General features: G+C 40.3%; 1 long non-coding RNA gene across 1 annotated transcript; it reads left to right on the top strand.

Annotated features, from left to right (window-relative positions):
- Positions 1-9,074: 9,074 nt before the first annotated feature.
- Positions 9,075-11,823, top strand: LOC110508732 (uncharacterized). Its single transcript, XR_002471355.3, has 3 exons — positions 9,075-9,238; positions 9,694-9,758; positions 10,804-11,823. It is a non-coding gene; the product is annotated as an uncharacterized LOC110508732 (long non-coding RNA).
- The last annotated feature ends 3,933 nt before the right edge of the window (positions 11,824-15,756 follow it).

The following is a 15,756-nucleotide window of genomic DNA, read 5'->3' as shown; positions in this document are numbered from 1 at the left end:
TGCATGCCTGGGGGAAACCAGGCACCATCCCTATGGTGAAGCATGGTGGTGGTTGCATCATGCTGTGGGATGTTTTTCAGCAGCAGTGACTAGGAGACTAGTCAGGATCGAGGGAAAGAAATTAACAGAGCAAAGTAAAGAGAGATCCTTGATGAAAACCTGCTCCAGAGCACTCAGGACCTCAGACTGGTGCAAAGGTTCACCTTCCAACTGGACAACGAGGAGTGGCTTTGGGACAAGTCTCTGAATGTCCTTGAGTGGCCCAGCCAGAGGCCAAACTTGAACACGATCAGACATCTCTGGAGAATAGCTGTGTACCGACGCTCCCCATCCAACCTGTCAGAGCTTGAGAGGATCTGCTGAGAAGAATTGGAGAATCTCCTCAAATGCAGGTGTGCCAAGCTTGTAGAGTCATAACCAAGAAGACTCGAGGCTGTAATCGCTGCCAAAGGTACTTCAACAAAGTACTGAGGAAAGGGTCTGAATACTTATGTAAATGTGATAGTTACGCTTACGTTTTTGTAACAAATTTGCAAAAATGTCTGAACCTGTTTTTGCTTTGTCATTGTGAGGTATCATTTTACAATAAGGCTGTAACATAACAACATTTGGAAAAAGTCAAGGGGTCTGAATACTTTACGAATGCAAGGCTGAAGAAATTCGGCTTGTCACCAAAAGCACTCACAAACTTCTACAGATGCACAATCGAGAGCATCCTGTCGGGCTGTATCACCGCCTGGTACGGCAACTGCTCCGCCCACAACCGTAAGGCTCTCCAGAGGTTAGTGAGGTCTGCACAACGCATCACCGGGGGCAAACTACCTGCCCTCCAGGACACCTACACCACCCGATGTCACAGGAAGGCCATAAAGATCATCAAGGACAACAACCACCCGAGCTACTGCCTGTTCACCCCGCTATCATCCAGAAGGCGAGGTCAGTACAGGTGCATCAAAGCAGGGACCGAGAGACTGAAAAACAGCTTCTATCTCAAGGCCATCAGACTGTTAAACAGCCACCACTAACATTGAGTGGCTGCTGCCAACACACTGACTCAACTCCAGCCACTTTAGTAATGGGAATTGATGTAAAATATATCACTAGCCACTTTAAACAATGCTACTTAATATAATGTTTACATACCCTACATTATTCATCTCATATGTATACGTATATACTGTACTCTATATCATCTACTGCATCTTAATGTAAGACATGTATCACTAGCCACTTTAAACTATACCACTTTGTTTACATACTCATCTCATATGTATATACTGTACTCGATACCATCTACTGCATCTTGCCTATGCCGCTCTGTACCATCACTCATTCATATATCTTTATGTACATATTCTTTATCCCTTTACACTTGTGTGTATAAGGTAGTAGTTTTGGAATTGTTAGCTAGATTACTCGTTGGTTATTACTGCATTGTTGGAACTAGAAGCACAAGCATTTCGCTACACTCGCATTAACATCTGCTAACCATGTGTAAGTGACAAATAAAATTTGATTTGATTTGGTAAACAGAAAGGGGCCTCATATTGACCCTTGTGGGATCCCAATGTTATAGTAAAAAGAATCTGACTGAGTGTCCCCCAGACAAACCCTTTGGATTCTATTTGTCAGATAGGAATACATCCAACTAATGGCTTCAATGGACACATTAAGGGAGGATAGTTTGGATAAGAGGACCTCATGATTGACAATATCAAAGGCCTTTTTAAGATCCAAAAAGACTGCTCCGACTTCACCACCTATTTCCAGTTTGGATTTATTGCACTCTAGAAAATAGCAATTGACTGTTTCGGTAGAATGGTTCATTCTGAATCCAAATGGCATTTGATGTATGGAGTTGCCCTGAATGAGGTAATCAGTCAGATGATCAGCCACCCATCTTTCAGCAACTTTTGATAGCACTGCAAGAATGCTTATAGATCAGTAATTTTCCACCAGTGTTGGGTCACCAGATTTTAAAACAGGTATCATCACTACAGCAGACTTCCAAGCCTTGGGGAAGAACTCATATTTGATGGGCAGATTAACTAGATATCACGCCTGCTCCCGCTCTTCCCCCCTGGCGCTCAAGGGCACCAGGCTCCCCAGCATTGCGCACTCCTGCCACCATCATTGCACATCTGCCTTCCCCCCGTCACGTGTATCAGCGATTATTGGACTCACCTGGACTCTATCACCTCTGTCATTACCTTCCCTATATATGTCTGGTTCCCCGCTCTGTTCCTTGCTTCAGCATTAATGTTCGTATGTCGTTGTTACCCGTGTGCTGACGCTGTTCCTGGCTTGTCTGTTCCGCATTAAATGTTCAACTCCCCGTACCTGCTTCTCATCTCCGGCATCGGTCTTTCCACTACAATAGGGGCAATCAGATAATATTTGTGTCTTCCGGAATACAGTGTCATGATCCAAATACAGATTTTGTTTGTAGAGCTCCTGAAGAAGCTTATAATACTGTCCACTGCTGATGCTGCGATTTCAGGAATTGTGAATATTGGTTCATTATTATCCATTGGAGTGAGAACTGTGCTCTTGGTTAAAAATCTTTGAACTAGTTCCCTGACAGAGTCAACAAAAACATTTTAAAAATGGGTGGATATGAAACTGGTGTCTTGAATTAGAATCCCATTAACCTTTAATTCAGGACGTTTTTGGACTTTTCAGCTCTTCTCCCTGTAAGTTTGAGATTCTCCCAAATCACTTTGCCATTTCTTTTTAATTCATTGATCACTCTGAAGAAAAACTCTGCTTTTGCTACTTTAAAAAAAAATCCTTACCACCTTATTTCTCAGTGATGCAAATATTAATCTGTCATCATTCTGACTTCAGTGCTTTTTTCAAGGAATGATCCTGTTCTCTCATCTGCCTCAGGAGGTCCTCATTGAGCCATGGTAGAGAGGTTTTACATCTTGGCTGATGTTGAAATTTCCAGGTAAAAGAGATAGCTGACATAAATGTTCTGTATCCAGCCTCTGGGTCTTCATTGCTTAACAGATGAGACCAGTCATTTTGACTTTTAGCTGCGTCGTAGTTATTCTGCTCACTTTTCGTGATTTGTTTATCGTAGTGTTGCACAGTGATATGGTTCTTAAATCTCTTTTTAGCAGTGGTGTAAAGTACTTGGGGTATCTGTACTTTACTATTTATATTTTTGACAACTTTTACTCCCCTACATTCCTAAAGAAAATAATGTACTTTTTACTCCTTACATTTTCCCTGACACCCAAAAGTAGTTGTTACATTTTGAATGCTAAGCAGGACAGGAAAATGGTCTAATTCACACACTTATCAAGAGAACATCCCTGGTTATCCCTTCTACCTCTGATCTGGCAGACTCACTAAACACACATGATTATTTTGTAAATTATGTCCGAGCGTTGAACTGTTCCCCTGGCTATAAATACATGTTTAAAAACAAGAAAATTGTGTTATCTGGTTTGCTAAATATAACACATTTTAATTATTTATACTTTTACTTTTGATACTTAAGTACATTTAAAACCAAATACTTTGAGACTTTTACTTAAGTGATGTTTTACTGGGTGACTTTCACTTTTACCTCAGTAATTTTCTTTATCCTGCAAGTTTTGTTTTCCCAGTTTTATTGAAATCGCTCATGAAGATGATCTCCTTCTTATGATCACATTCTTTAAGCAAAAATCCCAAATCCCAAAATAGCGAGAAACATTTGAGGGGAGAGGAAGACAGTCAGCCCCATACATTCAAGGTCATTGGCATGTTTCCATATGATATGATTGCATTTAAAGTTATCTTTCATGTACATAAACAATCCACCCCCTCTGCCCTCTCCCCTGTACCTCCTGATTATGGAATATCCAGGAACATTAAAGGCAGAAATAGGAGAAGATTTATTCAGCCATGTCTCAGAGAAACAGAAAAAAAACAACATCAACATTCAGTAAATGTTCCACCTGTTCACTCTTAGAAATAATGCTATGAATATTCTGATGACCTCCTAATATTCATTTAGGCTTGGAAGAAGGGTCCCAGAGAATGTTTGCCAGATTAACGGTTTGAATAAGGTTCATGGTACAATGTTTTCTAATAGCTGGGTTAAGGGAACTGAGTTTCTGTCTCCAAGGCGAGTTTTGTTTGCGACATGTATCAATAGTTTGCATTAAAATGAGATTATCTGCAGATTGCTCATTCACTTGAAAAGCCATGTCAGTGACAGAGGTTATTCTCACATACACAGGATGTAATTCTCTGAACCAGATAATATAGGCTACTCAAATCTAGATGATTTCAATCATTCATGTGCCACCATTCATCAATGATTTCTGTCTGGATGGCTAATTAGGCAGACTTTTCTCCACTTCTCCCAGAATTACTTCCTCCATATTAGCCTTTTTCTCTGCAGGTGTCCTAACTCCAGACTCTGATGATGAGCTTGGTACCCTGGGCTGCTTGGGTGTTTGTTGATGCCCGGATTGTTTGAATGAGGCCAGCATTGATGTTTGGCTGCCTTCTTTTGTATTCCCCAGAGAGTTACACAGCCTTTGGTGCCCCTTATTATATTATAGTTTTCTATTGGGTTATGATTGTCACTGGTCTCAGTAGCCACTGACAAAAATCCTCGTAATCTTCATATTTTTCTTGAAATGCGCTGTCATTGTTGTACTCTGCCTCACCAGGTACCAACTCCAGTGTTTCATTCACTGCACCTTTGTCCTTGGGAGCTGAGAAATGATCCTCTTCAATCTCAGTCTCACGTTCATTTCAGCTGGGATATGTGATACGTCTGCCCTACTCATGGGGACAGGATTGTTGTCCTGCACATACATGTAGTGGGAAACAGTTTCCTCTATGTACCTTATGTTGTCCAGTGTAGTATCAATAAATCAATCAAATGTATTTATAGACCCTTTTTACATCAGCCGAGACGACAAAGTGCTGTACAGAAACCCAACCTAAAACCCCAAACAGCAAGCAATGCAGATGTAGAAGCACGGACTGTACTCTACCGTCTCCTGATCCCCATCTCCTGACCCCCTCTACAGTGAGATTGTGTCAGCCAGTCCTGTCTACACGCAGGGCCTTGTCCATCATAAAATACTTTGATCCAGTGAGGGCCAATCTATGTTTAGACCGTGTTATATGAGTGATGCTTCAACATCCACAAAATGAGCAGTTTGTGAGTTGACCCTTGTATCTTATCATGCACCTCATCACCCTCCCCACCACCTTACATCCAGTTTTAGCTAGAAACTCAGTCACAACACTATCATCTGCTGATTCAGGTAATTCTTTAATTGTATCCTGAATTAAGTTCTGGTCAGACATGCAACTTCAAACTGAAAGGATTATTCTGTTTGAACACAACATGTTTTCATCTGACTGTCATTCCTCTAATCAGAAGCTTTGCCCATGCTTCCTTACTGAGAAGGTATATACTCCAGAGTGCAGGTACTCTCTGTACTGACCTCAAGTGGTTTGGATTAATTTCATGTATGAGACTGTGGTAGAGCTCCTCCTCCTTAATGGGGTTGGCTATGGCTTCCTCCTTAGTCAGGATTTCTCTCTCCATGATAAAAATAGATAAAACAAGGGACTCCCGAGTGAGGCAGTGGTCTAAAGCACTACATTGCAGTGCTTGAGGTGTCTCTACAGACCCGGGTTCGATCCCAGGTGTCGAGAGACGCTTGAAGCGGTGTGCAATTAATTGTCCAGGTTAGGGGAGGTTTTGGCAGGCCAGCATTTACTTGCGCTCTAGCAATTCCTTGTGGTGGGTGCCTGCAAGCTAACTTCGGTCGCCATCTGGACAGTGTTTCCTCTGACACAGTGGTGCTTCCGGGTTAAGCGAGCAGTGTGTCAAGAAGTGGTGCAGCTTAGCAGGGTTGTGTTTCACAGGACGCATGGCTCAAAACCTTAGACTCACCTGAGTCTGTAGGGGAGTTGCAGTGATTGGACAAGACTTTAACTACAAATTGAGGGGTAAAAGACCTCAAAAAGTTTAACTCATCTTTGGGGCATTTTGTCCCACAACCAGGTCTCATTTTCCTTGACATCAATTTTTGCATCACTGGAGATGCAACTGCACAACTGCAGCATCCATTTAAATTGTAGTGTTAATGTTTAAAATAATTTGTTTTACATTGAAATGTATCAACAAGACTATTCAGCATCATACAGTGAAGATACTTCTTACTCTAGAATTGATGGATGGTTGATCCTCAAATAGATATTTGCTGGATTCAGTGTTCTCCAGCAATTGAAGCTGCTAAGTTGGGCTGAATACTAGACAAAAGGAGATGTCAAAACATAACAAAACAAAATATGGATATATCTTTCCGGTCGATAAAAAAAAAAAAAATGTAACTGTTCTTTAAGACAGTATCATCTTTAAGTCTTCATACAAAAGCTCCTTAGAAGCATCTTCCTCCAGAAAACCTGAAATGGTCCTGTTCATTCAAATGTAAATTATTATGAAGATTATCACGACTAACCCTTCCGCATGAGAAGGCACCATAATGGAACATAACATCACCTAAAACCAGTTCACTACCACACACATTGCTTTTTAATCACTATGTGTAATATTAGAAACAACTAATAGGCCATTTACTGTAGAAGATCTAGAACACTCTTGACAGTTGTTCTTTGTGTCAAAAACAGATTATTTTTTAAAGCGAGATAGTAATCGTATGTACAGTGCATTTGGAAAGTATTCAGACCCCGTGACTTTTTTCACATTTTGTTACGTTACAGTCTTATCCTAAATTTGAATAAATATTTTTTTCCCTCATCAATCTACACGCAATACCCCATAAGGACAAAGTAAAAACAGATTTTTAGACATTTTTCCAAATGTAAATCAAATTTAAAAAATTACATAAGATATATATATATAATATACATAAGTATAAGTATTCAGACCCATCACACGGTGCTTTGTTGAAGCACCTTTGGCAGTGATTAAAGCCTCGAGTCTTCTTGGGTATGACGCTAGAAGCTTGGCACACGGGGCGGTTAGTCTTGTGGTTAGAGTGATGGGCCAGTAACCGAAAGGTTGCTAGATCGAATCCCCAAGCTGACAAGGTAAAATCTGTTGTTCTGCCCCTGAACAAGGCAGTTAACCCAATGTTCCTAGGCTGTCACTGTAAATAAGAATTTGTTCTTAACTGACTTGCCTACTTAAATAAAGGTTTATTAAATAAATTAATAAAAATATTTGTGGAGTTTCTCCCATTCTTCTCTGCAGATCCTCTCAAGCTCTGTCAGGTTGGATGTGAAATGTCGCTGCACAGCTAGTTTCAGGTCTCTCCAGAAGGCTTCCATGGAAGATCGGTTAGATCGGTTCAAGTCCGGGCTCTGGCTGGGCTATTCAGAGACTTGTCCCAAAGCCACTCCTGCGTTGTCTTGGCTGTGTGCTTAGGGTCGTTGTCTTGTTGGAAGCTGAACCTTTGCCCCAGTCTGAGGTCCTGAGTGCTCTGGAGCAGGTTTTCACCAAGGATCTCTCTGTACTTTACTCCGTTCATCTTTCCCTTGATTCTGACTAGTTTCCCCACAGCATGATGCTGCCACCACCATGCTTCACCGTAGGGATGGTGCCAGGTTTCCTCCAGACGTGACGCTTGGCATTCAGGCCAAAGAGTTCAATCTTGGGTTCATCAGACCAGAGAATCTTGTTTCTCATGGTCTGAGAGTCCATGGCCTTTGGCTGTCATGTGCCTTTTACTGAGGAGTGGCTTCCATCTGGCCACTCTACCATAAAGGCCTGATTGGTGGAGTGCTGCAGAGATGGTTGTCCTTCTGGAAGGCTCTCCCATCTCCCAGAGGAACTCTGGAGCTCTGTCAGAGTGACGATCAGGTTCTTGGTCACCTCCCTGACCAAGGCCCTTCTCCCCCAATTGCTCAGTTTGGCCAGCTCTAGGAAGAGTCTTGGTGGTTCCAAACTTCTTCCATTTAAGAACAAGGGAGGCCACTGTGTACTTGGGGACCTTCAATGCTGCAGAAATTGTTTGGTACCCTTCCCCAGATCTGTGTCTCGACACAATCCTGTCTCAGAGCTCTATGGACAATTCCTTTGACCTCATGGCTTGGTTTTTCTCTGACAAACACTGTCAACTGTGGAACCTTAAATAGACAGATGTGTGCCTTTCCAAAACATGTCCAATCAATTGAATTACCACAGGTGGAGCCCAATCAAGTTGTAGAAACATCTCAAGGGTGATCAATGGAAACAGGATGCACCTTTCGAGTCTCATAGCAAAGGGTCTGAAAACTTATGTAAATAAGGTATTTCTGTTTTTTATTTTTAACAAATTTGCAAAAATGTCCAATAACCTGTTTTCACGTTGTCCTTATTAGGTATTGTGTGTAGATTGATGAGGGAATAATTAATTTAATCAATTTTAGAATAAGGCTGTAACGTAACAAAATGTGAATAAAGTCAAGGGGTCTGAATACTTTCCGAATGCACTGTATGTAGGCCTACAGTGATGTACAGTGGTGTTTAGACCAAAAATACTGAGATTGTTGACTTAAAAACCCCAACCATATTGATCATTAGTACTTACATAACTGACAAAAAGCCTTGAAGAATTACATTTGAAGAGACTTGTGTTTTCTGCCTTGGTGGTATTAGTGCTGAGTAGTCCACTAATGCATTTTGCTATTCAGCAAGCTAATGTAAGAAAACAAACATATACACGAGTAATGATGACAGATAAGACTACATAGAGGGATATTTTCATAGAAATGCCATCCATTGAATTCAATGCCTTATTCAAAGCCTTTATCAAATCATGTATCATAGATAGCCATATAGCCTGTCAGGCTGTAAACATCATGTTCTGCTGAGGGCTTGCTACCGATTTCGATTCACAGGGTTTTTCAAATGACACATACAGTGACTCTTTGCTGACCTCTTAACACCACACAGGCTTTTACCCACAAACTTGTTATGGACATGTTATATAAGACTACATAGTGGTATCTATCGACTTTCAATTCCCAAAGGCCAGGCTTTGAATAAGACTAAGGAGACAGCTGCAGGAAGGAAGACGATCATGCACTATAAAGGGCTTGCAGTTGCGTCATAAATCACCTAGCAACCGCACCAGCGCCATGTTGGAAGTCTTCCAATCGTCCACATGGTTGGCTGCATTTTGCTACCACCGGAAAGAACTTGAAGAATGCCCATTATTTCGTTTTTGTAAGGACACAGAAAACGGACGCAGAGAGAGAACGTATTCAAGTAAATAAATACATTTCGACAATGATCAAAAGCCATGTATTATTGGCTTGCTACATAAACGTTGTGTGCAGGCTAACTCGAATGAGCTGCTAACTTTACATAATATGTAAGTTAGCTAGCTAAGTAAATTAAATATCACCAGTTAGCGAATTTCATGTCAGCTAGCTATCTTGATGTATTTATCGTTGTAACTAAATGCATTTGTAGCTCGGTAGCAGTAGCTAGCTAACAGCCACGGAAGAGGGTGAAAGTATTAGCTATCAGTTCGATCTGTCAGAGAAGGGAGGGTAGGCTACCCTGGATAGGGCAGGTACTTTTGTGGGAGGACATTATGAAAATATTCTCCAGTTCCAATCCCTAGCGAGAAAAATTAAGTACAGAGAGATATAGCAACATCATATTCAGTGCTGTCTAATTTGAGTATAAGGTTTCTTTATGACGTTTTCTGTCCTCAGATACAGGGCTGTGAAACCCTGTCTGCAGATGAAGAGGTCCCAATGAACGTCCCAAGAGAATAAGGGTATATCCTTGTATACCATGGATTATATGTGTACCTATATTAGTACATTTTGTGAACAAAAATACAGTTTAAGTCACACAATGTATAATCCTATTACAACTGGAACAGGCCAACCCTGGTAGGTGTGCACGCTTCTGTTCCAGATTCAATCAATCAAACCTAATTAGTTAATAATCAAGTGTGCTATTGCTGGGCTGGAATTAAAGTCTGCTCACCCAGTAGATCAGGGATCAGTGTTTGGCCACCTCTGGTATTGACCTTTCACTTGAAATTATTATTTACTAATAACAACCTATTTGTTACTAAAATGTCTCAACTTTACATATGAATCAGCTTACTTGTACACTTTTAAATGACATTAAAGTGATGCTTCTTCGAAGTTAAGTATTTAAACTAGTGTCGATGTTGACTAATCACATCACAATCTTGCAATAAAGAGAGGAAGGGAATCGGTCTCCAATGTCTGTTTCTGTGTTGTATTCTCAAATGAACATTACCTTTTTGTTCAGTCATAAACTCTCCAATTAGCTTAATTTGAATGTCATTATTTTGTCAGGATATCAGCCATGTGAACCCATCTTGCAGCTGATAATGGAATGCAATGCCAATGCAGCCATAGGCCTACAGCAATGGTTCCCAACTCCAGTCCTTGAGTACCCCCCAACAGCACATGTTTTTTCTGTAGCCCCGGAAAAACATACCTGATTCAACTCAGAGGGCCTGATGATTAGTTGACAAGTTGAAATAGGTGTGTTTGTCCGGGGTTACAATAAATGGTTACTGTTGGGGGTACTAGGGGACCGGAGTTGGGAACCACTGCCCTACAGTATGATGGCATTAGCTTAATAGGCATTTGCAATGCACCTCTTGACTTTGTGCATATGAAGTAGAGAATAGCTTAACTCGCACATTGTTTAGCTACATGTTCTCAGTCTAAAACCAATACCAGTTGATAATGTATGAGGCTAATCATTATACTAGATTTGGTACATGCCTTGTGCTGACATGAAATTGTTTAGTGCAAATCCAACCCTAAGGAATCTAGGTGGTGAAACGTCTGGAAGTAGGAGATGATGGGATCCTTCTCTTCAAACATACAACTACTACCACCAAGTTCAATGCCAGATACTTTTCTCCCAGAAGGTCTGAGTGGCACTTGGAGGTGCCACTGTGATAATGAAGATGGTTTGCCAAAGACTACCACAACAGTTACATGGTCTATGCTTAATGTGTTTAAATTGTAAATGAGAAAAAATAGTTGGGCTATAAGAAATACTTTTTTATTCAATGGGGCTAGGCAAAGCAGAGATGACATTACTTTTGTATTTCACCCATATACTAGCTAGCCTATTATTAAAGTACAGTATGTTTACAATATCATAAGCAATAGTATTTTACACATTCCAAATATTTTTTTAAATGTTCATACGGTTTAAGGGGGCACTTTTATCATGACGACAAGGTGAAAGGTTGCTAGATCGAATCTCCGAGCTGACAAGGTAAAAATATGTCGTTCTCCCCCTGAACAAGGCAGTTCCTAGGCCGTCATTGTAAATAAGAATTTGTTCTTAACTGGCTTCCCTAGTTAAAACAGGTGCTCTTTTCAAATTGCACAACAGAAGCATTCAGATTGACCAAAGCACAGCATATAACTACCATCTCATATAACTGAGGGATGTCTCTTTTCATATCTGGAAAAGGACAAAGTAGTAGAAGTAGAAACTGCTGCTGCAGTACTGCTCATCTTCACAGTGGGAATCCAGTTGACATGGGTGTCTTGATAGAGGTCAGCTGGTGAACCTACAGTACATAAAACAAATGAGAAGCACACCAGATGTTAGAATAGCACTTCTTCGGGTCACCTATACCACCAGGGCTCTTAAATTGTTTGGTTGTGTTTAATTCATTCTGTGGTTTTAGTATCATATAAAGATAATCTATTGTTGACCTGGAACACACAATAGTCAACACAGCAGGTTGTCCTATCCCATTGAGGCCTTTGTCCTATGCTGTAATGTACATCCATTTTCCCTCTTATGAATAAAGTTCTCAGAAAATTATCAATTGGTTATCATGTCAATATTTAATCACCATTGGAGTTGTTTTGGACAATGTCCTCCTCCAGGCGATATGGACGTCATATTGTATAATTTGCTTCTCCCTTTTTCATGGTCATGGGTAGAAGGTATCCAGCATTTTGTCAAATGAAATGGTTGCATTCAAGACAACTTCGTTTTTATTGATATGTTGTCAGTGTCAGAGGTGGCCTAGGCTACTATCGTATTAAAAAATATTCTGCTAATGTCTCCGGTCATATAAAGTGTAGTAGAATTGCATCACGATTATCAAAGGCCACATTTTCCCTGTGCAGAGGAAATACATTTATCTGATATAGCCTATGCCACTACGCGTTTATTAATAGCCTAAATTATCACTATCCAATCTACTCATCACATTAGGAACAGTAGGCTTACATTAGTCTGCAAATGCAATGATATAGGCATGCAATCATTTGTTATAAAGGTGCCTTTTTTTGTGGTGAAAAAATTGCTTCCCCAAAATGTGAAACTCACTCCCTAGCTAGACTACAAACTATCTAGCTAGCTAATTTAGGCTAATTTTGTGTTGCTGTTAACGCCTGGTTAGCATTGTTAGCGTTTCGTCAATTCGAATCTGGTATCAGAACCAAGTTATAACACTGAGTCACTGATTGTACTCTATGTACTTTTATTAGCTAAGCAATAAATGGCAAATGCAACTTTCGTATATACGGGCTCACTGTAATACCACGCAGGGCAGAACAGGGAACTGACAGTATGTACGTAAACAGTTGTTCTTATACTGTGATAGACATAGTTCCAACCCGTCTGTTGGCCTATCACAGTAGAGGCTGAGCGTGGTTTAGACTTGCTCAGCCTATCGCAGGCGCTCAGGCTGGTCCCCGCCTCTTGGCTCTTCTTGGAGTCCACCCTCTGTCGATGTATAGATTCTCACTGTCCCTAGTTATAACAGTTGCTCAGTTCCTGCTATTGTGTTGTTCAGTATTTTTCCATCTGAGTTAAACCTCGTGATGACCACCCCTCCCTATACCTGATTAACCACAACTTTGTAAGATACAGCAAGTCACACCATGTGCTCAATATTGTCACATACAAACACAAGGACAAAGCATCTGCCGGGCTGTTATCTACAGTTTTGCAACATGCAGGTCACACCATGTTACTCAGTTCTTGTCACACACACAAACAGGCAAGTAGACGTAGCAAGCAGTTGTTTAATCTCATGATGATGCTCAAGTGCACAAATGCAGATACCTCACACAGCCAACATCAGATAATATTTAATCATATATATGGTAATGGCTATAATGTAAAATACAGAATCCCACAGCATAACAGTTCAAATAAACTCGAAATCGATCAGACTTGATTTACCAGTGCTGAAATGATCGTAGCAGACCCCGACAGCTGTCTGGGTTCAGGTCTTGATGGGCAAAAAGGTTTATTCGCGTTTCTGACAGTTCTTGAGTCTTATCTCATTGGTGTTTCATGATTGCGGGGAATCTGTAAACTGTTCCAATCAAAATGGTCTGTTCCCAGGATGTGTCTTCTCCCCATGTACAGTATTGAAAGCACAATAGATTCTAGAAGACCAAACTCAATAGTGCTGGACCAAGATGAAAAAGTCCTTAATTAACTTTTAATGGGGACAACCTGGAAATAAATCCCATTCTACCGGTAGAATACTGAATGCTGATGTGTCATAACAAATTTGTCATCCAGAAATAAAAGTTGTGGGAAGTGGAAAGGTTCATCTTAAAATGACAAGTTTTAAAGGGAAAACATTTTCTCACTGAATTTGTGTACTAGAAGCTTCGATTCAAGTATTTCATGTAATAAAATAGAAACTTGAAAAAAAAGTAGCTGACGTATGGGCTGTTTTTTTTATAAGATTTCAGCGCTAATATTTCATCTTTATTTAATCTAGTCTTTTCTGCAATACAAGGGTATAATGTCAGCTATGCCATGCATTCACTTGTAAATGTTGCCCTTTTCTAGGCCTGGCTAGTTTGTATTTCTATGTAACTGTGTGCAGTCCTACAACACTTCTGAGGAAGAAAATAAAATTGTTGTTCGGTGAGAATAGTCCAATTATATATTTGGTTGGAAAATGGAATAAATAGGTTTACTGCCTATGTTCAGAATATGTTAATTAGTCTAAAAGGGACATGTTCTCTCAATGACAAATTGCAGTGGGATGGGCTTGGGCTAGCATCCACAAAGGTAAATTACCCACTGATTTTTGTGGCACATGGGAGCTCATGCATCAATGATTGAATCTTACATCACAGATTGATAACAGAACACACTGAGATGCTAACAATACGTGATGACTTGGAAGAGAACGTAATGTTAGCTAGCTGGCATCAATTGCTCTGTCATTAACATAGCTACCGCTTCTGTACATCTGAATCCAGGGGTTCACTCTTCATCTGTTGATAAGTATCACCATAACACGTGATGTTCTTCCACACAGGATGCTTTCTTTGTTTTTGTTGTTATTCCACAAGCAGTCAATAATGTTGGTTTGGCCATGACACTCATTGACTTTCATCTGCAAAATGTCATTATTTTTCGCTATATGGATCTGAGTTTGCGTACTGTGCTCTGAATGAATAAATCTCACCTATGTACTGATTACAATTCAAGATGTCTATTTTTCTCTATTGCTAAGCAATCTCCATTGATCTACCCAGCTATGTAGGTTGAACTGAGTAAAAGTTTGGACACACCTACTCATTCAAGGATTTTTCTTTATTTTTGCTATTTTCTACATTGTAGAATGATAATGAATATTTACAAATTCTGAAATAACACATGGAATCATGTAGTAGCTAAAAAAAAGTGTGAAACAAATCAAAATATATTTTATATTTGAGATTCTTCAAAGTAGCCACCCTTTGCCTTGATGACAGCTTGCACACTCTTGGCATTCTCTCAACCAGCTTAACCTGGAATGCTTTCCCAACAGTCTTGAAGGAGTTCCCACATATGCTGAGCACTTGTTGGCTGCTTTTCCTTCTCTCTGCAGGCCAAATCATCCCAAACCATAACAATTATGTTGAGGTCGGGTGATTGTGGGGGCCAGGTTATCTGATGCAGCACTCCGTCACTCTCTTTCTTGGTCAAATAGACCTTATACAGCCTGGAGGTGTGTTGGGTCATTGTCCTGTTGAAAAACAAATTATAGTCCTACTAAGCGCAAACCAGATGGGATGGTGTATTGCTTCAGAATGCTGTGGTAGCCATGCTGGTTAAGAGTGCCTTGAATTCTAAATAAATCACTGACAGTGTCACCAGCAAAGCACCCCCAAACCATCACACCTCCTTCTTCATGCTTCAAGGTGGGAACCACACATGCGGAGATAATCCATTCACCTACTCTCAGCAATTCGACCATGAAAGCATGATTCACGCAGTCTCCTCTGAACAGTTAATTTTGAGATGTTTCTGTTACTTTTATTTGGTCTGCAATCTGAGGTGCAGTTAACTCTAATGAGCTTATCCTCTGCATCAGAGGTAACTCTGGGTCTTCCTTTGCTGTGGCGGTCCTCATGAGAGCCAGTTTCATCATAGTGCTTGATGGTTTTTGCGACTGCACTTGAAGAAACTTTGAAAGTTCTTGACATTTTCTGGATTGACTGACCTTCATGTCTTAAAGTAATGATGGATTGTAATTTCTCTTTGCTTATTTGACCTGTTCTTGCCATAATATGGACTCTTTTTCTTTTTATCTTCTGTATACCACCCCTACCTTGTCACAACACAACTGATTGGCTCAAACACATTAAGAAGGAAAGAAAGTTCATAAATTAACTTTTAACAAGGCACACCTGTTAATTGAAATGCATTCCAGGTGACTATCTTATGAAGCTGGTTGAGAGAATGCCAAAAGTGTGCAAAGCTTTCATCAAGACCAAGGGTGGCTACTTTGAAAA

Source organism: Oncorhynchus mykiss, chromosome 28 (genome assembly GCF_057628025.1).
Source record: "Oncorhynchus mykiss isolate SJ-2025 chromosome 28, ASM5762802v1, whole genome shotgun sequence".
Classification (NCBI taxonomy): Eukaryota; Metazoa; Chordata; class Actinopteri; order Salmoniformes; family Salmonidae; genus Oncorhynchus; species Oncorhynchus mykiss.
Note: the sequence above shows the minus strand (reverse complement) of the source record. Positions and strands in the feature narration are given on the sequence as shown.